The 23,437-nt window shown below is 40.3% G+C and overlaps 1 protein-coding gene across 3 annotated transcripts in view; it reads left to right on the top strand.

Annotated features, from left to right (window-relative positions):
• The window catches only part of LOC136362966 (neurexin-3-beta), a 351,965-nt gene that overhangs the window by 59,951 nt on the left and 268,577 nt on the right, over positions 1-23,437 (top strand). The gene's annotated exons all lie outside the window — the stretch shown is intronic.

Genomic DNA, 23,437 nt, shown 5'->3' with positions numbered 1-23,437 from the left:
GTCTTTCACCTCTAAGCAGAGCATTCTTAGGTGGAAGCAAAGGAGGATGTTTTCATTAGATGCTGCTGAATTAACACATGATGAGTAATTAACCAGTGGGAAATGCAGAAGGAGGGCAAATGAAGATTATTCTATTTTTCATTGGAATTTTGTTTTGATTAATATCTCCTGGGCCTATATCTAGCTGATGGTTGTGTATTTTTAATACCAACAAAAGTTTTGAAACCTGACAAACAAAACATACTTCTAGCTATTAAAAAGCACTTAAAATATGTAGAATGAAATATTTCCTTAAATCATGCCAACAGCTGAAACAAATGGCAAGTTCTCAGTGCTGTTCTCTGCTCACTTTGAAAGAGTCTTGGTGGTAGACTGTGATCATCTTTTTCTATGTGTGGAGCTGTGTGACTGCCTGCAAAAAAATGAGTTACAGATCCCAGTAAAACCCACCAACCAATAACGATGTAAAATGCACCATGTGTAACTTTTAATACACTTTAGTTACATAAACTCTCTGGCCCTACTCAAAAAATGCCTTGAAGTATTTGTGAGATAAAGATCTCAGCTGCAGCCCATCCGGGGTTAAGGAGGCTACATTATTTCCTCCAGCTGGGACATGGTGGTCAACTGCTGTAGGAGAGGGCAGCCTCAGAGGATGGGAAAGCCATGAACCTGTTTTTCAGGGAGAGGATATGGATTATCAAGATGGAAAGATACTTGAGATGTTGGTGAGTGGTAAGAATGCTTAGTTATTTAGGGCAGGAAATTCAATAAGAGAAGGGACTGGGCATTTGTCCCTTAGAAGAAGAGGAAGTGTGGTGGTGACAAGTAGCATAGCTGCTTGTGAGCTCTGGAAGATGAGAGGTTGGGCTGCCTGGTTGTCTCATCTTTGGGTTATAATAGGGATGGTCCTATGAAAGAGGCCGATGAATGATAAAAAGACTATTAAGCTAAACTGGGCCAGGTGTACCATTGGGAAGGCAAGAATAATAAAATGGATGCTGTGGGGTAGTTTGATATTATGAGCTGCTAGAAGCAGAGTATTCTAGGGGCATGAAGCTGTTGAGAAGTGACACGGTGAGCACTGCAAGCCGTGAGGACTGACCTGCAAAGTAAGTTCTAGAATTAATGCTGGCTTGCTGGTACTGGCTAGTGTCTAAGCTGGTGTGAAATTTTTCCTGTTGTTCCAAATATCCAGTAGGGATGGAAATTCTTGCTTCCAGGAGTAGAAAACCTGTAATACATTTCCAGCCTTTCACATCACACCCCAAGACACCATTTGCCTTTGCTGCTCTGTGGTAACTTGATTCAATGGCCGTGTTCTGAATGCCAGGGCAGGGTCCAGGGTTCTTGGTACACTGTGAGATGTTAGTGTAGTCTGTTGTTTTCCTTGATGTGTTTGTGCAGAAGGGAGAGACACTTGGGGTTAAAGAGGTCCCTTGACTCTGTGCTGTCAAAATTAGAAGTAAAACAATAGGTTAAATGGCCTAGAGGCCATTCAGAAGAGGCCTTAGGATTATGATGCATTAGGATTATTAAAATCCAGGTTGCATGTTTCTTCTTCTGTAGACTAAAATAGCTGCTGACTGCTTGAAATACAGATACCTGTGTGTTACAAAATAGCTCTTCTGGGGAAAAGAGGAGAACAACTTGTCCTTTCCTCCTGATCTTTACCCATCATAAAGAAAACGAGTTAATCTTGCTAAAATAGTTGACTATGCTGTGTATTCACAGGAACTTTGGTTTGCCTCTGGACAATAGTCTGCTTTTGGAGTCTGAAGTTTGTCTCTTAAAGCCAGCCTACCCCAGGAGTGGGATACTCCTAAGCTGCTGTTGAATGCAGCAGCTTGGTTACTGGAATTCAGGAGAGTACCACTTCTGATGGGTCAGCCTCAAGTCCCTGGGTCCTTGTAAGAACTGGTTCTAATCCTCATCACCTGTAATAATTAAGCCTTTCTCATCTGTGTAAACTGAAGATCCTGCAGCTTTTCCATAAGTCTGGTTATAGTCAGCTGTTGACAGCAGCTATCAGAGTATTTTCTGCCAGGCCACTTAGGAGAATAACTTCTGAGCAACATAGGGTAGTGGAAAGAGGGATAACCTGAAAGAAAAAAATGGAAGTATTTGCTAAACATTGTAGCAAGAGATGCTGAGAAGCTATTTAGTGCTGCACATTGCTTCTTTATCACTTGATTATTTTACTGTTTCACTTCTATTTACATACCCCATTGATTCTTTTGCATCTGGGTTTTGCACAATTCTTTCAATAACATACGGTTCAGTGGCTGTAATTACAGGATTGTTAAAGTTTGCATTCCACTATTCATCTTGTTATCTCCAGTAATGGAAGGTTGAAATAAATGCACATAATGATGTGTTTGGTTCTAAATTATTTTTGTAATGCTGTCACTAGGACACAGACTTGAAAAACTTGCTTTCAGTGTTGGGGTCTCCCTGGCAAAATAGAACTTATAGCTGCAGCTGAACCCATCTGCTCTGGTGTTCTGGTGTTTTTGTCTCCCTACCATAAAAAGCTGTGAGTTTCATGCCATTTCATAATAAGAACCCATACTGCACAGTGCTGAAATACCCATTTAGTGAATTCTAAGCCAAGGTTTTTGAACTTGGAATATGCAGGTGTAGTTTATCTGCAAATGACAGCTCGGTGGAAATGTTTCAGAGGTGAAACAACTACAGGGCTTTTTTTACCTTTAGAAAAACCAAAAGGTGCTGTGTCCTGAGGTCACAAATTCAGAATGAAGAAAACGTAAGCAAAGAGGACTCTTAGGTGAAGTATGACAAAGTTTTTACAGAATTTAGATTAGGATCCCATAATTAACTGGGTATTTTACACAGTGCTGTATTAGTGCTAACTGCCCAGGATTAGGTCAAGGGCATATTTCTGTGCTGATGAAATGGAGTCAGTAGGTTTTTTTGTTCTAAGAGAGGGAGAAGAACAGAAATAAAGTCGATATTTTACTGGTTCCCTTTCAAGTTGCTTTATAAAATTACTTGGGATTTTTTTTTTCATTTTTATTTTGTGGAAATGGTATTGAAAGCCTGCTCTGGCTCACAGTATCAGTTTTTTGACCCTTGGGAGAATGGAAAACAACTTTCTTTAGTTTAGATTCACGTTTGTGGTAAAATATCCCCGATTACGTAATCTGTGGTCAGTGTAAAAGGAACAGTCTGTCCAAGGTTGAGATTTCTATGCCTAAGTGGTGTGTGTATCTATATATTTTAATTGGAGACTGTGGATGGGATTTGTGTCACTTGTCTTCTGAGACCGGCTATTGACTACAACTTGGGTAAAATATATAATAATTTCCTAGTCTACCTATAGTTTTTTTCTAATCCCTTATATAGAGGTAGAAATTTACAGCTGATAGGTTTAATACAAAATATAGACTCTTCCTACGGTGATAATGTGAAAATCCCGCAGAAGCTATGAGTTTCTACTTGCTTCTTGGCATTCCAAAAGGACTATGTTGGAAATGAGCACTGAACAAGAAAAGGAATCCCAGCCTTGCTTTAGGGTGTGGTCGAGTATCATATTTGTGCAAGGGGAAACTTAAAGCATATATCAAGAAGCAGTGTGCTTGACTACAAGAACAAAGCACTTACACCTTTTTTTAAAACTGCTTGGTATTCAGTTGTGTGTCCACTTGTGAACACTTAGGCATTACTAAATGGGCAGAGATTAATAGTATTCAGAGAAGAACTAAGGACGTTCATAGATAATTTGTAAGCAGAAAAAGTCCCATATAAAGACAATTAGAAAAGAAACAGTGCCCCTTTGATGAATCATAGCAGGAATGCATTCTGAATGCTGCAGGAATCTGTCTGAAGGCAGACCACAGACTAATGCCAGCCCAGCATCTCCTGGACACATGTAAATATTATTTAGATTGGTGCACTGGCAACTCTAGGAAGAACTTGAGAGTTTGCAGTATGAACCTTTCTACTGAAAAATAATTCAAGTAAGTTGTTGACCTTTTCTCTGTGTGCTCGTAAAGGACAATGGGTATCTTAGTGATAATCTAATCCTGAAAACAAGACCTGCATAGAACTTTCTCCTTGTCCTGATTGTGGAAAGATGGTAGAAGTTTATTAGTAGTGAGATGTTTCCTAGCTCCAGAGAAATGTGGAGTAGCTGGATGTAAGTGTGACAGGCACTTGATTCTGTACTGAATGTGTAATCACTCCCTGCTGCAAATTCACTCTTTTTGGAAGTATTCCTATCACTTGCTCAAATCTCTAGCTCCAGTTTCTCCACTCTGACTCTTTAGTGCTGCTATCTTTAAAGCAGCCTTACAGGCTGCTGCAGAAGGATATGAAAAAAAGAGGGGCTGTCCTTGGCTGGAGACCACCAGCCATGGTTCTCCTCCCTCACAAATAAGATTTTACTGTTATAAGTTCATTTACAATGTGGTAGGGATAGGCTCACGTTTAAGACAAGTTTTGCCAGCCTGAATCTAGAGGGGTTCTTAACTGATACCAGCTATTTCTTGAAACTTTCAGGGGGCCATTAAGTGCAAGTGTAAACTGTCCACTGCCTTCATGTAGCCTGACCTGAGACTGAGTTTGACCATCTTGCTTTGGAGTTAGTTTCCACTGTGTAATGATCTGACTTCCCTTGCTGACAATATGTTTATTTGAAGGTAAGAAAAAAGCACATAAAAAAACCTGCCACAACAAAGTATACCTGCAATGTCCAATTGCTTTTCTTCTGGGTTAAGGCTGCAGTCCTTGTTTAGTGATTGAAGAAGCTGCCAGGGCAGTTTGCTGCCTCTTGTGGCACAGGTTCTCTGGTTGTTCCCTGTCTGAGTCCTGTGGCAGTAAAGGATGGCCCAGAAATTCTCTAATCCTGTTTTATGACTTTACATCTCTGGTTGTAGTGGATTCTGGTACAACAGTCAGAAGCCTGGTTCTGGTATTTCTCTTCTTGAACAGCAATAAACTAATGCACAGAGCTGCATACCATTTTTATTCCCTGCCATTGTTTCCTTCTTCCTCCTCAGAGGCAATAACACTTTCATGCAAAGGCTCTAAGCTACCCAGAACTTTAGGATGATGAACTATGAAGACAGACTTTCATATGTTATCTCAATGGCAGACTTCTCTCTGCCTTGTGGCATACTCCCCTGAATTTCTTTTTATTTTTATTTTGAAGAAGAATGACTCACAAGAGTAAGAAGAAAATGTGTGAGGCAAACATATTTCATCTTTGTCCCTGAGACTTTTTTATTTATTTTCCTTCCTTGCAGAAGAAGTCAAAGGGGTACTTGTTATTTCTGAATATTTGGGAAGAGTACTTTACTTTCAGGTTTTGGTTACCAGACTTATGGGGCACATTTTGCAAGCCTATTCTCCCTTCCTCCCACCTCACCAAGCCCCACAGGTGACAGACTAGTTTTGGTTATTTTCTATTCTTTGATTTTCCCAGTAGTGCTTTCAGAGTCCTAAAAATACTCCGCAGGTATGCCACAAAATGAGGATTGGATTTAAATTGATCCACCTTGCCTAGTTAGCTTTCTCATTGGCATCACCACCATGCTGATTCTTTGGAGATCCCTAAGTTTCATTATAGCCTTTGCAGAGTATCCATCCAGGTTATGAAACCAAGTGATTAAATTTGACATACCTTAGATGGCTTCCCAATTTTTTTTTTTAAAAGGAGAGTAATGGGCAGTAGATGCCTGAAAGAAGGGAATGCACAGCTGCATGCCTGCTGACAAAGCAACATTGGACCTGTCCAGAGCCTGTGCTTGGATGCTCCCACAGCTGGAGTGCTGTCAGTGCCTGACAGAACTGGTGACTGGTTCACTTAGATTCCATCAGTTTCAGATGTAATGGCACAGCTCAGATGCCTCGCTGTAACTGAGGAAGGACAGTTGCTCAAGCTGGAGAAATAAGGCTGAGGAGAAGGTGGGTGTTATTACACAGGCTGAGGGTGAAAAAATGCAATTAACTGTCAGTCTCGTTTGCATTTGGTGAGCAGATTCTAGTTCTGTCATCCACTGGATGTATCACTTATTAGTAGCAGGTGTCCTCCTGAGACTCTGGAGTCTGAATGTGTTTGTTCATGTTGTTGTGACTCCTGTGACAGGAGCACAGGTGCATGTAATAGCACCAGTCTGTGCGCTGGGTGACTTTTGTTCAAATCTTAGACTTCTCCTCCAATGCTCCAGTAAAATGTAGAGCATTTCAAAATGCTTAGCTATTAAGTTACACTCCTGTGGTTTGCAGTATCATATTAAAAGATGTCACAGATGTTGGCTTTGGCATTAATTGTTTTCTTTTCCAAATCAATGGAGTTTAGTAATGATGTGCTGATGAAATTCATTTGAAAGCTTTATCATGGGGTAGATAATTTTTAGATAATGTCACAGAGAGCTCACAGACGTTTTCCTTCCCCTGTAAACCCCTGGTGTTACAAGTTGCTGGATGTACCTCACCTTGAAGCAACCCTCTGCAGATACATGGCTCCGTGCACTTGGTTCTGCTGAAAACCTCACAGCATCACTTACAGTCCTGGTGTACTTTTGCTCAGTGGGTCTAGAATTCAAAGTGTTTTTTGATGGTTCAGACATGGGTTCCTTAGAGAAACTCTAGGTGTTTGCTTCAGTCCTGGCCTCAAGCACTCTAACTGCTGATGTGTCCAGCTTTTTCCTGTGGCCCACTCCTACAGAGGTCCGTGGTGCTCCCTTCTTATAAGTGCCACTTCTTGCATCTTCCTGAGAATGCAGTGCACTAATGAAAATCAGTCCATTGCTGTCCTCTGAGAGCTATTCCACTTTTATTAAACTGCATCCCAGTTCTGTGCCATACACTAATGTGTTCGTGGGCTCATTTGAATTTGGATCTTTGTGTTTCATTTTAATCTATGAACCAAATTAAACACTGGAATTCAAAGCCAAAGATCTTTTCAGTGTTGCTCCTTCCCATTTCTTTATTGAGTTGGAGACCTCGCACCATGTTGTAAAATTAATTACACACAAAGTTTTTACTTAAGACCATCTGTTTTCCTGCTTAGATTTCATGATTGCATGTTTCTCACTGCTGTGACTATATAAGGGTTATAGACATTGCCAAAGATGTATTGGACTAATTAGGGCACTCAAGCTCATTTCCGAAGGTACCAGTGTGAGGCTTTTGCTAATATCAAATACTGTTCTGGCATCTGTCTGATGCTGAAGGTGAAGAAAGAAAAAAGTGCCAAAATTTGTAAAACCAAGAGAGGTGGGAGGCAAGGCACAACAAACTCAGAGTGGCCAGTTTAGCATTGCTTCTAATCAATATATTGCCAGCATGTAGTCTTTCATCACATATAACTCACAAAATGAAATTCTTCAAAAGAAATACTTTTTGGCACTCAAACTGCAATTTCCTTTGTTTAATTTCATCCTTTCTTCTACTTAAGAGTTATTTAAGATATTCTTTGTTTTTGCTCCCTTCAAATTTTTGTAAGCAGTTACATTCCCCAGTGTGTTGAGCCAAGCTTTCTCCTTTTCCAAGCTTTGTTTCTGCTGGTTTTTTATTCCATGCCCCAATCTTGTGCAAGCCCTCTGCCTTTTTGTCCCCCTTGCCTCCATGCTCATATGACTAATAGAGGATAATGGTCCTTGTCCTCTTTTTGCACAGTGCTCTTCTATTCAGAGACAAAGTACTTTAAGAACTAAATATTTCTGTGGGTGAAAGAACTATCTTTTCCTATGCTAAGTAGAAGGTACAAACCTGTGTTCCATTTTCTGGAAGTGCTTCCATGGTTACTGCCAATGTGATTGAACAATTTACACGAGGATGATCTGTACTGTAACTGCTTGTTGAAATATAGCCTGTCCTGTTTACTTTGAAGAAATGTCATGCTTTATTTGCCGCTTCGAGAAGTACTTCAAAAACATACCCAGCTTATCATTCCATGTTGCCCTGTCTGGGTGTGTTGCAATTACCTTAGGCCAGTGTTTGAGAAGAAGTAGGAAGGCAAAAGTAGTTTGCTGTAGCCACCATGATCCAGCATAAGCAAATTGTTCATTGGGAAGCCCTGGGCCAGACCACTGCTGTGCCTAAGCTGATGCTGCTTAGTCTAGGAAAAATAATGCAGAATGCAAAAGGTGTTTTCACCCCCAGGGTCGTAAAGATTTCTTTAATTGATAGTGCTCCCATGCATAAATGACTTCTTGAGTCAGCAGCTGCAGAACTTGGGAAAACAACTTGTGCAGGCTCTTTATGCCTGTGAGTATAGGGTGTGGAGGGGGACCATTCCTCCTGCCTTGTCTTGGTGCATCAGGTTACACAGCAAGATTATCACAGATTTTCCATCTGAAGTATTCTCCGGGTGCAAGGCACGAATGAGTCAATCACTGGCAGTGCAGTGTCCATCTAATTTTCAGTGCATCCTTGTCTCAGTAAGCCTGCAGGCTCAGCAGGGAGCTTAAATGGAGATTTGAAATGACTGGAGCCTGTCCTTGCTGGATAGTGAGCCACTAAACGTAACTATGCCCAATTTGATGCAATCAGTGCTCTCAAGCTCAAGAGGGGTAGAGTGTGGAAGTGGAATGTACAGGGAAAAGTATGGATGGCTAGTGCTGATGGATGGAATATAAGAAAGAAAAGAGATTTTAAAAAACCCTAAAAATGCTGGGGAAACTGGGTTGTGAGGTACCTCAAGAATGTGTGCAGGACTGGAAAACTGGGTCCAAGATGAGCTGTGTGAATCTTTGGATTCAAGTGGTAGCTGCAGGAAGAGAGAATCAAATAGACACGAAAGGAGATTGCTGATCGTATTGCAAAAAGACTAAGACCTGGCATTTTAATTCTAGGGGATGGAAGGGGGAATTCAGTTCCTCTTTTCTTTTGAACTGTTTCTTGACAGAGATAGAATGGATTGTTTCTGACTAGAAGGGATGTCCTGTCAGGTGTGGGTGGATGTGAAAGACATCAAGAGTGCTCTCTGTCTTCTGAGACATGTAAGGCATTTTAGGGTGAATACTGGACTGGAACAGAAAAGGTATGTTACACTTCAAGGAATGGGCATGTGGCCCACACAAGAAAAGTCTGGCCTGACTCAGATTTTCTTTAGTAGATCCTACTTCTTATTTCTTAATTAGTTAATGTCTGAAGTATTATGGTTACTGAAATTGAGCAAACCTAATATATATACATGTTTGGCTATATAAGCAGATTAGTTCCTGACATTCACTGACCTTTGTCACCAAACAAATCCTGCAGTATTCATGCTGACATGGATGTGTTCTAATGTAGTTTTAAAATTGGGTGATATTTATCTCGGGGACAGCTGTGGCTCATCAGCTGATAAATGGTTTATTGAGTCAGAATGTGTGCAGGGACATTGAAATCAATTGTTATTTACCTGGTAATGAATAACTGTGATGAACCAGTGTAATCTGTCATGGGAAGTTTTATAGCAGGCTTTACTTTTCTATTTTTTTTTTTTTTAAATCCTAGTCTACCAGAGATTTTAACATTTTGTTTTGAAGTACTGTGATTCTGACCTTGGGTGCCTTGGCGTGTCTGTGCTTTGAGATGTCTGTTTTGAATTTCAACATATGGTCCCAGCAGCACATCCCCATCATGTGGCCCAGTGACACCAAGTGCAGTTGCATATGGAGAATCTGCCTCTCCCTCCTCTTCTGTGTACCAGGAGACCAAGATCCTCCCATGAAAATGCAGTGGAACAGAGCTTGCAAGCTCATTACCCAATTTTTATACAGTCTGGAGAGCATAAGCTTTGTTATCAAACAAAATAGACTTCCAGCTAACTGGTATCTTACCTGTATCCCCAGATAATGCTATGTACAGCATGTGCGAAATAACAGTATCAGGAGGAAATGTTGTTTTTACACCCCAGACTGGGTAATGCTGTGGTAGGAAAACTGAGATACTTATCTTAATTTTCTTCCAGCCGGTATCATTGAGTTGCTGCTATTACTAGAAATGTGTGCTTTCTCAGGGGTATTACTCAACTCTTGGAACAAGTTTAGCTGAAGTAGTTTCCCAGGTTAATGTCATAGTTTAGATAAGTGCAATATTTCCTTCTGTTTTTCTTTTTTTTTTTTTTTTTCCTTGAATTTCCTGGTTTGGTTTTTTTTTGCTGAGGATAATCTTGTTTCCAAAACACATGGTATTTCAGTATGTGATGCATTTCTATGTAGGAAAACAAACTGCTGTCAGAAAAATCCAACTCCTTGTTTAAAAACTGATGTATTCAAGTCGTTGATAACAGATATTGAACATATCAAAAAAGAGTCAGGAACCTGTTTATCCATAACATATGAGTAATTCTTGCTCAAGAGGCCATCAAATTCCCTCGTTCTTATTCCACACATGCACAGCTGCCTTCAGATGTTCATGGAGAGATGTCCAGTCTGGGCATTGTCTGGTCTCTTTTTGAAAGGTTCAGCAAAAGGGCAGAGGTTTTCATGTAGCAAAACTTCTCTGAAGATCTGGAGTGATATTTGTGTGGTTGAGTCCACAAGGAAAGTTTTAAAGGTTCTTTATTTGGCCCTCCAACGTTTAAAAGGTATAATATTTCACAGTACAGCTCATGGTTGTTGGTTGGTTTGTTTGTTTTAGGTTTTTTTTTGGACCTCAGGTAGTCGTTGGTATGTCATCCTTTTGCAGGTTATACTGGAGAGCTTGTACTGAGAGCACTCTCCAAAATAAGAAGTAATTGTAAATACTACACAACAGCTGTTTGCTGCTCAGGGAGACTTCTCAGCTGGAGTGCTGTCAGAGGAGTATTAGAGCAATTTTCACATAATCACAGTCTTGACTGTTTGCAGTTTGTATGTGTTAGGGAGCTGGAATTGTGTGGTACTGTTTGCATGGAGGCAGTTTCCCACTGATGAGTTGTCCTGAACAAAGATTTGATCATACTGGGAGTTTTCAAGAGTTTTAAACCAATGAAAGGTTCTGAGCAAGTAGTGAGTTGTGACTTTTGGTTGTGTGGGGTTTTTTTTTTGGTTTTTTTTTTTTTTTTTTTTTGGTGTTTTGTTTTGTTGTGTTTTTTTTTGGTGTGAGTTTAGTTTGGTTTTGTTTCGTTTGCCTTGAACAGTGGGAGAAATGCATGTTTGTGGTGCGCTGTAAACTTTATTTCCGGCATACTTGAAAGTTCAAAAATCACTGTACAACCTGTGTTATGCAATAAAAGGGAGACCATTCATGACAAAGAGCAGAAGCTTACTTTATAAAGGAGAAAGGCCTTGAAGCAATCTGCTGAGAGTTGTAGGGAACACCATTTCAGTTTCTGAGACCTGTTTCCAGTTTATCAACCATCTTGACTGGCACGATTGTCTTGGGCTCATCAAGCTTGGGGGTTGACTTATGACTTAGTCATTTGCCCTCATGGACAAAGCCATTGTCAGTACAGTGTAATATCACTATGGAAACATGTCACTGATTTGAGGTGTTTGGGGGTATCATTAGGGACATCAATTTCAAATTTCTTCTCAAAGAGAGTTTGGAAAACGTGTATGTGCATATTTATACATTGAAAAACTCCACTTTTTGGTGCAGGAATAAGTAAACCTTTTGAGGGAAATGAACTAAAGGCTTTGCTTTCATGGTCCTTGTGAGCTTAGCTTTCTGGAGTTTCTTTAGTCCTGCTAGAAGCAGGATATCCCTTCTGCACTGGGGATGGGAAATCCTTATTAGAGCAGCAGAGATGCTCACAAACTCCCTACAAAACTTATCTGTAGCTGTGTGCTCAGATGAATTCATGGATGTGGCCTGGAGAAATTACTAAATGTTTAATGCTCAAGTGAGTCAGTGGCTTGAGATGTGGAATCTGAGACTCATCTGAACCATTTCTGTTCACTTTAATAAGAAGGTCATTCTATGTTAAGCTTTGCTCAGAAGGAGAGTGTGGCTATTAGTAGGGGTTGACCAGAAGGTTCAAGATGTGTGATGCTGTGAAGCACCTGGTACTGAAAACCATCAGGAGTGGAACATCAGAGTAGACAGAGTGCAGATCTTGCATGGAATGCCTCACCTTTGTATGTACCATTTACACCAAATCATTAATAATTACGTAGGAATTACAGCAGTGTCAATTCAAATAAAACCTCTCAAGAGTTTGATCTGTGGTATGAATTGGAACAAAGGTGGTTCTTAGGTCAAGGGAGTCCAAAGTCTAGTTCTAAGCAAGAAACAGATTGAGGAGAAAAGAACAATTTAAACTGGGCTTTGGCTCAGCACTTTATCCAGTTCAGAGTAAACCTTCATGAAGGTGCTGAAATTCCTATGATAACTGTGACAAACATGTTACACTTGCCAATCTGTATAAAGTGTGTGATCTGAGGCACTTAATATGATCTTGGCAGGAAGTATGGAATATATACAGGCAAAGTATTGCTTCATTTAGCTACTGAAGTTTTCGTGTGCAAAGACAGGAGGTGATCCTGACTAATGAGAGCAAGAAATTGTCTTTAATGTGAGGGGAAAAAAATCCAGAAATTGCAGTTCTGAAAAATATCCTTATTTCTGTGTAAGTTTTCTTAATAGAAATTAATTCTGTATTTTCTAATATTTGCTGATCTCTTTCATGTATAATCTTTTATTAGTCTTAAAATCAGGCTTCTCAGTTTGTGTGAAAACTAAACTCTAGAAGGTGAGTTGCAATCCGTATTACTCAAGGTGAATAAAAGAATCCCACTTATTAAATTAAAGATATTGGGATGGTCTTATTTACATTAATCATGAGATCCATTGAATATAAACTGATGACAGCATGAATATTTAGTAGGGGAAAAATTCCCAAAAAACTCCTAAGTGAGGCTTCCCTAGGGAAAGTTTATTTTTTGTTGATCCAAATTCTTTTGCTGTACTTCCTGCTTTCTGCTTCTCTGTAAAGGTTTCTGTTAAGGGCTAGGTATAGAGCTGAAAGGGCAGCAGGTGTTTCAAAGCCCTGGTTGCCTTTTGGAAGTTTAGATGAGAGTGGAAATGTAAAGATTGTAGAGATGCTACTGAATTATGAAGGATTTAAAGCATTTTCTGTAGCTGCTAGTACTCTGGCTACAGCTAAGATATATTTCATTGTGTCAGGAATCTGATACCATAATGTGTAGGATCACACCTGTTTGCTGTCTAGTAGAGCTTCCTTTGTCATTATTTTGAAGAGTAAAGGGTGAGAATCATCCCATCTTTCCATGCAAATCATTTTGCTTTTTAACTGTGCCATGGGTATGATGAAGTAGTGTTGTACCCAAGTCTGTCACACCTCACTGAAGTGCAGCTGGAGACTTGCCATGTTGCAGATATCCATTAGGTATATAATACTATAATATAAGCTTATGGAAGAATCTTCTCTAAGGAGGTTCATTCTTCACCCAACATCCCTGAGGCACCTAACCTGGGCTCTCAGCTCAGTGGCTAGGCCAAAGTTCACAGGAACCTGATGTTTGAGATCCTGTGTGTTCATAAACTGTAAACCTGTGAGTTTTGAGTTTTATTAGATGCCTAAGGTTAGGTGGTGTATCTATCCCTGAAGTGTTTCTTCTTGTTAACAGTTATGTACCCTTTGTTTATGGAGAACTGCATCCATAAAAACAGAAATAAGGTTGGAGAATCAATAGGTCATGCAGAGGGAAATCTGAGAAATGCTGTTTCCCCACTGCCTGCATGTTTGGAGGCTCCTAATTGCTGTCTTTATACAATGACTTCAGAAAAGTTGCTATCTCAGGTGCAGCCCTTCTATCTCTCCTTTAGCTCTAGAGAACAGTCAATCCTAGGGGTTTTTTTCCTTCCTTGAAATAGCAGGGAGGGATTGATACTTGCTCCTAACTTATAAATGTTTCACAACTTATAAATGAGACTGAAGAAAAAGTAAACAAGGAGACCCACAGGAGAGACAAAAAATAATCTTGCTCTTTTTTTTTTTTTTTTTTCCAAAGACTGCAATTTAATTGAGTATTAGTAGAATGTGGTGTATGACCTGGGGGAGCAGGAGCAGTTGATGGATGACCTTGTAATGGTTTCTGGATCATCACAGCTGTATTTAGAAAGCATTGTAGTATATGAGGAAATGTTATAGAGAGGAAAAAAAAAAGAACAGAAGGCAAGATAAATAGGGGAAAATAAGAATATGAGAGAGGTAACATAACAAAAGCTGAAAATTAAGAACTGCTAAGAATATGTGCTTGTAGTCTGAAATGCGTGCTTGGAGACTGAATGTGGGCACAGAGGATGCAGAGAAAAATGAAAAAAAAAACCCACCCTGGAGTGAGAGGACAGGTTATTTAATTTGTTCGTGACTTGCTTAGGGATTAAACCAGCCAAGTCTGTATTATTCTTCTAGACACCCCCATTCCAGAGGGATAAAGAGAGGACTGGTTGCCCAGTTCCCTGGGTGCAAACCCCAGGCACAGGCAGCATGGCAAGGCTGGGCACAGCAAATCTGCTGGAGGCAGAGAGGGGGCTGCATGGAGCTCCAGATTTGGGAGCCCATGGGCAAGGAACATCCAGTCTGGAAACAGTCTCCCCAGGGGGCTGTAGGATAATCCTGCAAATGGGAGGATGGCAGGAAGTTGTCATGGAAACAGAGGGCCTGAAAGATTGACTCTGAGCAGCAACAGGCCAGTGAGGCAGCCTAAGTAGGATTTATAGCACATTATACTGTGAAAAACAGGAGAAAATTACTGTAAAGGCAGAAATTATAGCACAACAGAACATATCAGCTCTGAGATCCATCTTGCTAATTAAAACAGCATATTCAGTGGTGGAGTGCGTGATAAGCCTGTTAGCCTAAATGGGAAGATGTTATCAATACTTCATTATAAAGTTTATTGTCTTTAAAGTAACTCTGGAGGAGGGGCAGGGAAGTGTGAAACCTGACTAACCAATGCCACTCTGTGTCCGCTCCGTGTGCTTAATAAAGATCCATTCACTGCTAAATTTTATATCTCTGGAATGTCTCTGCCTTTTGAAATTTTCCAGCTCTGGGTCACTTTGTGTGTATTTTAGGGAGTTAAATAAGGAGCCCAAGGGGAGGGAGGGTGAGTTAGTGTGGAAGGGCTGTGCTGAGCAAGTTTTGGTATCTTACTGAAGTCACTGACTGTGTCACCTGCATTTTAAAAAAACAGAAGGGCGAGGAGGGGCAAGTGTTTCTGAAATAGACCCTAATTTTGCACGGTTCCAGTAACTCTTAGCTGAGGATCTCAGATCCCATAATATGCCTGGTGAGAATTGATTCAAGGTCATATGGAAATCCATACTGGGGCTGTGAACTAGTTACAATACAACTTTTTTTCTGGCCATGAAGTAATGTCTGTCTAGCCATTAGAAGAATTTTCTTTTTTTCTGGCATTGTTGCATCTCCCATGTCCTTTATTCAGCTTTATCGCTATAGTAATGAAATAACTACTTTTTGAGCTTTGGCTGCACTAGTCTTAATTGACCTGACAATTCCTGCATAATAGCACACATACAGAAGGTTTGAGTGAACGCTGCTTAAAAAAATTAGCAGCTGGTGCAGTCTAATCCATGTAGTACATCATAATACACTGAGCAGGAGATAAAAAGCCCTAGGACACTTCTATTCAATGAAGTAATTAATATTCTTATTTGAATATCAGCATACTATTTAAGGAAAAAAAATGAAAAAGAAGAATAAAACCCTGAAGCTCAATTATTGACACACGGACTGGTGTGCTGCAACTGCTTTATTACAGAATCCAAGGCAGTGTGTCTTGTGATGCTGGCTTTTAAGGTTTTAGCACATTACAGTACTGCATCGATGTTTAAAAATAACCTAAAACCCTCTACTTCGTCAGCTTTGAATCCTTAACTGCAGCGAGTCTCTCATTTCTCACTTCTTACTGTTTTCTTTACATCTTTGTGCACAATGTTTCCCTTAGCAGAAGGCTATGAAAGGATTGGCGTAGGCAAACTTGAACACCTTTAATGATGGAAGTGACAAAATAGTGATGGTGGCTCACGGAGAAGAAATTTAACAGGCTGTTCACTCCTGGCATGTTGCAGCCAAGGCCTTCCTGCCTACTCCCCTTCTGGAAGGAGAGGCTTTGCAGGTAGAGCATCATTCCTGGGCAGATAAAAGGAATTAGTGGGAAGATGAGGGCTGCTTATTCTTTTCTTCCTTGGCCTGCCACGCTACTCTCACTTCCCCTTCACAGCTAGATGGGGGAAAAAAAGCTGCTAAGAAAGGGTTTTAGGTTGAGATATGGGCAGGAGGGATCACTCACCAACAGTTTTGATGGCCAAACCAGACTCAACTCTTATGAAGCTACTGGCGTCTACTCACAGAAGCCATTCTTGCAGCCAAAACCTTTAAAAGGCAAACAAAAATAATTTCATACTTGAGATGTGTTCCTCTTGCCAGCTGCAGAAACAGAACTGTATTCCCTAATGAACGCAGTTTGAAGTGCTTATGATCACTGTTTGAACAATTTCAGCCTGTGACTACTGGGAATTATGACACATAGATCTTTGTAACCATGTGGGTTTTTCTACCTGTGGTTTCTGCCAGTAAAGCAAAAGTAAGCTTTTTGTCCCTGTCTCCTTCTCTAATAGCATATTTTTCTTAAATAAAAGCTGAGCTGTAGTTTAAAAATACTGTGTGCACCCAGCCTGAAATACCAGGGGGTGTGATCACTAGAGCTGATCTTGTGCACTAAGGAGCTACTTGGTTTCATTACCTTTCAGTGAGATTGAGCAGTTTGTGTAGAGAATGGTACAGATGCTGCTCTGGCATCTGTGTTAGGAATACCATCCTCTCAGACACGCCACTCGAGGGGTGGAAAAGAAAAGCAGCACTGTGCTAGCAAGGTTCAAGTGGGCTGAACAACAGCTGAAGGAGAATGTGGGAAAGCAAGTGTCACCAGCTGAACTCATGTACTTTAATGGTAGTTGAGACTCAAGGTGTCTGGTGGGTCAGTACTTCTCTAATGTAGTTTTAAAATGGCATAATCATTAAAGAGGAAAATAATCCAAACGAAACCACCTTCTATTCTACTCCTCAATACTTGAGGGATGCATAGAACAGTAAGTGGGACGTATATAAGCAAGTCTATACAGAACAGTAATCTCAATACTTTCGTATTTTTAAATTTATTAATGATAAAAAGGCAGAGGAGAGATGAGATGCAGGGCTTTTTAAATCCTTTTCTGATTGCTTGTGATCTAAGAGCAGTTGGTCACTGAGGTTAGCACATGGTAGATTATATTTTTGTGATGGTTTTTGTGTGTTTGAAAATAGTAGAATAATGAATGTTTAATGAATTAGTATTTGATACTGTCTGCATTACAGTTGGGCAGTGTTGAGATCTTGGCAGTGATGTAAAGTTAAACATTTCTACTGCTATTGCTATTGCCTGGATGGTGTTGATTCTACTGTGCAAGTTTGTGAGAGGAACCAGTTCAATGATCCAGAAAAATAATTCAAGAAAACAGTTTTTGGTTTGGTTCACCCCGAGTACCTGTGTCAGCACGAGGGAGAAAAGAAGAGAGGGCAGAAATGTAAACCCTCACCTCATCTCCTCACTAAGAGCATGGAAAGCAGATATGTTGCTGATATATTTTACTCAGCATTAATGCAAAATTTATTGTTGTGACTTCAATATTAATTTCAGCTCCCACTGTTCACAGCCTCTGTAGCAAACAGTCTTATTGTTGTGCCTGGTTGAATTTGTCATTGCAATATTTTGCAAGGTCACTGTGTGTATGAAATCATTTGCTATCTAGGTATTGATTAATCTACAAGCAGGTTGATAAGGAATGGATGAACCAAGCAGCAGGAACAACTGAATTCTAATGTTCTTAATCTTTTTCTTCAAATCTGACTTTCTGAACAGGTTTTTTTGGGGTTTTTTTATTGGCTGTAGTTGCTGTTGGTGCTCAAAATTCTGATCCATTGCTTTTAGTGAGAGCTTTAGGGAGAGAGCCCTTGGGGTTTGTCCTAAAGAAGATCCAGTTGGCAAGACGATTAAATGAATGACCTCCAGCCCATGCTGTCTGCTTCACAGTCGGGCAGCAGCTCAAGGAAGCATATTCAGCATGAGCAGAGATTTTAAGAGATAACACAACCTCTTAGTGAGTCATCAAACCTACTGCAATGACTTTGCCCACCTAAAAGTTGCTGGTTTTTGTGGTGTTTGGGGTTTTTTTGTTTGGTTGATTTTTTTTTTTCCAAGGGGCATTAAAACATGCCAAAGTACTGTGGCTGAGTGCTTTGGCCATGACTTCTTTGTATTTTAGGTGAAACTATTGCAGCTATATGTCTAGAGCTCTTTCTTGTTCTTTTAGGATTTTGGTGAAGTCAGATCAAAGCATGTTTCTTCTTTGGGAAGGACAAGCAGATGCTACTGAAAATAACATTTTCTTGGTTTATTACAGTAATATCTGTGTCTTTATGTGTCCTAAAACTTCATTTACCTCACTCTTATATGTAGAAATAATTAACTATAGATAGTTGCTTCCTTTCAACTCTTCTCTTCACCCTTCACTTCCACTGGCCTCAATTCTTCATGTTTTTTCTTTTTCTTTGTGTATTTTTGCTGCAAACTATCATTCCTTCTACACCATGTTCCCTTTTGAGAACCTGCCTCTTCCAAATTTGGTGTATTTGACTGGCCCTGATAATTACTTGCTGCAGCCAGCACGAATCTGCTCTGAGTAGTACCATTTGGACAAGTACATTTGCTTGCCTTTGATGCTTGTGAGAAAGTATGTAATTGTAATGTCCTGGGGCTGCACCATAGTACTAGGAAGGACTGTACTTTGTCATTCGTTTGTTATATTTTTACTTCCCACTAATGAAAATTGTAATGGCATAGCTGAAAGAGGAGAAAGTGATTCATCATGAAGTGTGGTGCCATTTTTATTTTGCCATCAGTATCTTGCATGTGTGCTTTTGAAAGGAAAGATAGAAAAAGGGAATTGGATTTTCAGATTTTGATTTCTGTGCTGGAAACTTGAACACTTTCTGATTATCATCCTTGCTGTCTTGGACACTTTTTTATTGAGCAGAAGCATCATTAACTACATCCATTAAATGCTGGTGATGTGAATGCCAATGGGGAAGGGGAACAGCTGTTAACAACATGGGTTAAGTTGTAGCATTTTTTATGTCCTTTATACCATGTGATAAACAATGAAAGTCTACTCTTTTCTTTAGCAAAGTGCATGGGATGGTAAGAAGAGAGCCCTATGGAAGCCATGGGTGATATTTTCTGAGCAAACATGGGAAATTCTGTATAGTAAAAAAACCTTCTCCATTAGATCCTAATTTATCATAAACTGTTTATCAGGATGTTAACTCTGCATATTTGGTTTGTGTGGAACATAGGCCAAGTGACAGCAGGTATCTCAAAGGGAGCCCTTGTATGTTCCTTTTGCTGTCCCCAAAGCAAATAATGCACTTTCTGTTTAGTGAACTCATTTTACTCCCCCTAAACTATGCTAATATTTCCAGATCAGAGCTGTAGGGTTTAGTACAGCAGTGTTCCGTGAGAGGGGAATAGAAATGCTTTCTCTCTGAAACGTGATTATATAATTGTTATTTATGTGTGTTGTGCTTTAACCTCGGTCAGCAGCTAAGTGCAATGCAGGTGCTGTCTCAGTCCCTGCCATCCTGAGCGGATGGGAAGAAGAATTGTGGAAAAAAGGTAAAACCCATGGGTTTATGTAAGAACAATTTAAGTATTGAAATTAGGTTAAACGTCATGATGATGATGAAAAGGAAGACAACAAAAGTTGAAGGAGGAATAAAACTCAAGAAAGACAAGTAATGCACAATATCATTGCTCACCACTCACTGACTGTTGCCCAGCCAAATCACTCCAATTGATAAACTGAGTGTGACATTCTCTAGTGTAGAACATCTCTCTGGCCAGTTCTGCTCAGCTGCTCCCTCCTGGCTTCTTGTGCCCTTGCTCACTGGCAGGAACTGAGAAATCAAAAGTTCCTGGACTTAGGGTAAGTGCTGCTGAGCAGCAAGTAAAAGCATTGTCGTGTTATCAACATCATTCTCATAGTACCTCGAAAACACAGCTCTGTTCTGGCAACTAGGAAGAGAATGAATTCTATCTTGGCTGAAACCTGGATTTGTGGGTGTGTCGTTATTCCACTGTCACATTTGAAACCAGCCCATGGAGCAGAAATCCACCTGCAGCCCATGGAGGAACACACAGTGGAACCAGGTGTGTGTATGCCCCAAAGACTGTGACCCTGTGGCATTGGAGAAGGTTCCTGGCAGGACCTGGGTGCCCATGGAGAGGAGTGCATACTGGAGCAGGGTTGCTGGCAGGACTTCTGACCTTATAAAGGAATGACACTGGAGCAGTCCCTTCCCACTGCGTATCCCATGCTGCATCAGCTTGGGAACAGCTGTAGCCCAGGGGAAAGGGGTTGTGCAAGGAGTTTGTAAAGGTTTGTCTTCCGTGGGAGGGACCCCACAGAGAAGAGTGTGAGGAGACAGTGTCAGAGACCGTGTCAGAGACTAACCCACTCCTCTTCACTCCTTGTGGGGAGAAGGTAGATGAAAATGGGGGTGCACTTGAGCCTGGGAAGGTGTTTGTGGGAGAGGGGAGGTATTTTTAAGATTTATTTATTATTTATATTTTTTATTTATATGTTATCTTACTATGATTTAGTTAGAAATAAATTAATTTCTGCAGCTTCAGTCTGTTTGTTTTGCCCATGACAGTAATGGCAATGGTCTTTCCCTGTCGTTATCTTGACTCATGAGCCTTTCCTTATATTTTCTCTTCCTGTCCAGCTGAGGAGGGGAGTGACATAGTGGCTTTGGGGGGTTCCTGTTTTCCAGCCAGGGCCAACCCATCACACCCACATACGTGTCTGCAGTTGTGTGGCTTTTTTTGCTGGTATTTTGGTCAAATTGCTGATAAGCTTGAAGGATGACTCAAGTAGCTGAATGCCTCAAGGAAGTGGGTTGTATGATTCATGAGGATTGGTCTCATCTTTCACATAATTTTATGTGATGAGAAGGAAGATAAGTTTCACTTGATTTGTCTCTGAAGTATAGGTTTCATTCAGCTGTTCATGTTAGTATGGGTGTGAAGATACTGATATAGGAACCTAGTCTACATTATGTACATGAGTTCGAGGATCAAATCATGGTGTTTTTACAATGCAGGGTGAGAGATGAAAAGTAAAATAACAGCTACATGAGCTATCAAGGGAATGGTCAGTCAGTGCCTTTAGTGCCAAGAGATATAAAGGATGCCCTTTCCATCGACAGGTCTCCTCATTTAGGTGTGATGAAAATGAGGTGCCTGTCGCCTGACTTCATCTGAGTAAACCTGTAGCCTCTGAATTTGGGGGTGTGATGAACTGCTGCCTTGATGGAAGAAGCTTATTAGTTTTGTTCTACATGATTAGACAATATGTTTCTGCAGGTAAACTGAATTCAGCAGTGAGAGCCCTCTGCCACAGGGCTCAGGTGTTTTGTGTGACCCTGTTTCCTTTTCATTCCCTTAAGTCCCACCAGTGCCTCCTCACAGTTCTTTTGCTGAATTTCTGTGTATTCACTTATAGCAAAAGGTAGATTTCATTCATAAATTGAGGGGTAAGAGCAGGCATGGACAGAACCAAGCAAATCCACCACAATACATTGTGACCTGTTATGCGGTGATACAAATGAGTTTACTAGAAGAGGCACAATTGGTTTTGAAATGAATGTAGCTAATGTTACTGAATGCCCTTAAAAGCAGAAATAATCCTGACAGCTGGGCAGAGTAGCACCCACTTCCCAACAGTGCTGGTGTTCAGAGTAGTTTGTATTCCTTATAAACTTCATTGGAAATGGTGTGTTGTAGATCTGGCACTAGTTTGCAGTAGTGAAAGGAAGGAAAAATTGTTGTTATAGACTGTATGGACTTCTACCTAGAAGACCTAAATAATTGCCTTGCTGTAGCCCATGAACTAGTTTTTCTTACCATCTGTCAAGGTGATTTGGGAATCAACCTAAATGGGAATATACCCCACTGGATTTATTGCTTGGATTTTGTTTATTGCTTCAATAAGTACTTGGGTTGCTGAGGATTCCTCTGGATGACATGTCCATGAAAAGAAAATTAATTTGTTGGCACTCTAGTGAAGAAATACTGTAAATACAAACCAGAGGCATCCAGCAACCACCAGAACCACCTCATCTGCAAATTGTTGGTATTCAGCAGAATGTCATCTATGCATCAAGGGTTAATATGTTGTACATATGAACTAGAACATCTCTTATTTGCCTCTGTGGTGTCATGTACCTTCTTACTAAATACCCCCAGAAGGCCCAATCTTGTTCTGGTTTTCAGCAAATGAAATGAGTAACTATGAAAATAGAGTGACTTTGAAACCTAGTTGGGGGTAGCCTAAAATTACAGCTAAACCATGACTTTGATAGCCTGCCATCTCTGGGAATGCTTGTTTTCCATTATTAAGGTGGACTACACATCCTGTAAGTTCCTTTGATATCTCTGATGTTTGTGATTATGCTTTATCTCATCATAACAGGCAATGTATGAGGTCCTAAGCTCTGAAACAATGAATTATATGTAATGTGCGTTTTTAGTGTATGTCTGACAGAAATACATGTGACAGCTTCCTTTTCATATATGTTGAAGCTCTGTAGTGTTGTAGGGAAGTATTCTAAAGGGAAGATGTGCACTGCTTTTTTTAATGCAGTAGTTGAACCATTCCATTGTGGACATAAGCCCTCCAAAACCCTCACACTGACCACTCAAAATTAAGCCTTAATCTTCTATTCAGAGATAAGACTTTCCTGTAGTTCTCAAGCAGCCTAATCCGCTGACCTGAGTGAGACCCGATCTCTGAGCTATCACAGAGTACATTTTGAGTTTTCACCTCAATCCTTCACTGACATATGAGAGAAGGTAGGAGGAAGTCTCCAAACTTCTGTACTCATTCTGTATTTATCCCTTCTCACGTCATAGGCAGTTTGCTGAGAAAGAAGGAAATGCATTATAGGGATCTAAGTTTATGCCACAGTAAAGGAATAATTCTAATGATGACAGTGTGTGATTATGTAACTGCACTGATACTGCATTTCATTGTTAAATACTAATTTTAGATATGTTGTGTCTGCAAGATTCCTAATGTACCTAAGAGAGCAAAGATAGGATTTGCTATCCACTTCTTTGCATTTTGTGTTTCCTGATCAGCCAGTTATTTGTGTCCTCTGTTGACTATTGTGCTAATACCTGCACTTGACAAAGCACAGCACTGCTACTGTATTTGGTGGCTATCAGTTGCCAGTGGGCTTGAAGTGTGGCATCAAGTCAAGAAGATTCTGAGGACATGAGTAGGAAGGAGTAAAATGTTTACTGGAGTAGATAAGAATGTAAGGCTGGCCTTTGCATGGGCAACTTTAGCAACACTAAGGAATGCAGAAGCTGCTCTTCTGAATTGTTCTCTGTTACTTTGCATTATG

Source organism: Sylvia atricapilla, chromosome 6 (genome assembly GCF_009819655.1).
Source record: "Sylvia atricapilla isolate bSylAtr1 chromosome 6, bSylAtr1.pri, whole genome shotgun sequence".
Lineage (NCBI taxonomy): Eukaryota > Metazoa > Chordata > Aves > Passeriformes > Sylviidae > Sylvia > Sylvia atricapilla.
This window is presented reverse-complemented; position numbering and strand designations above follow the sequence as displayed.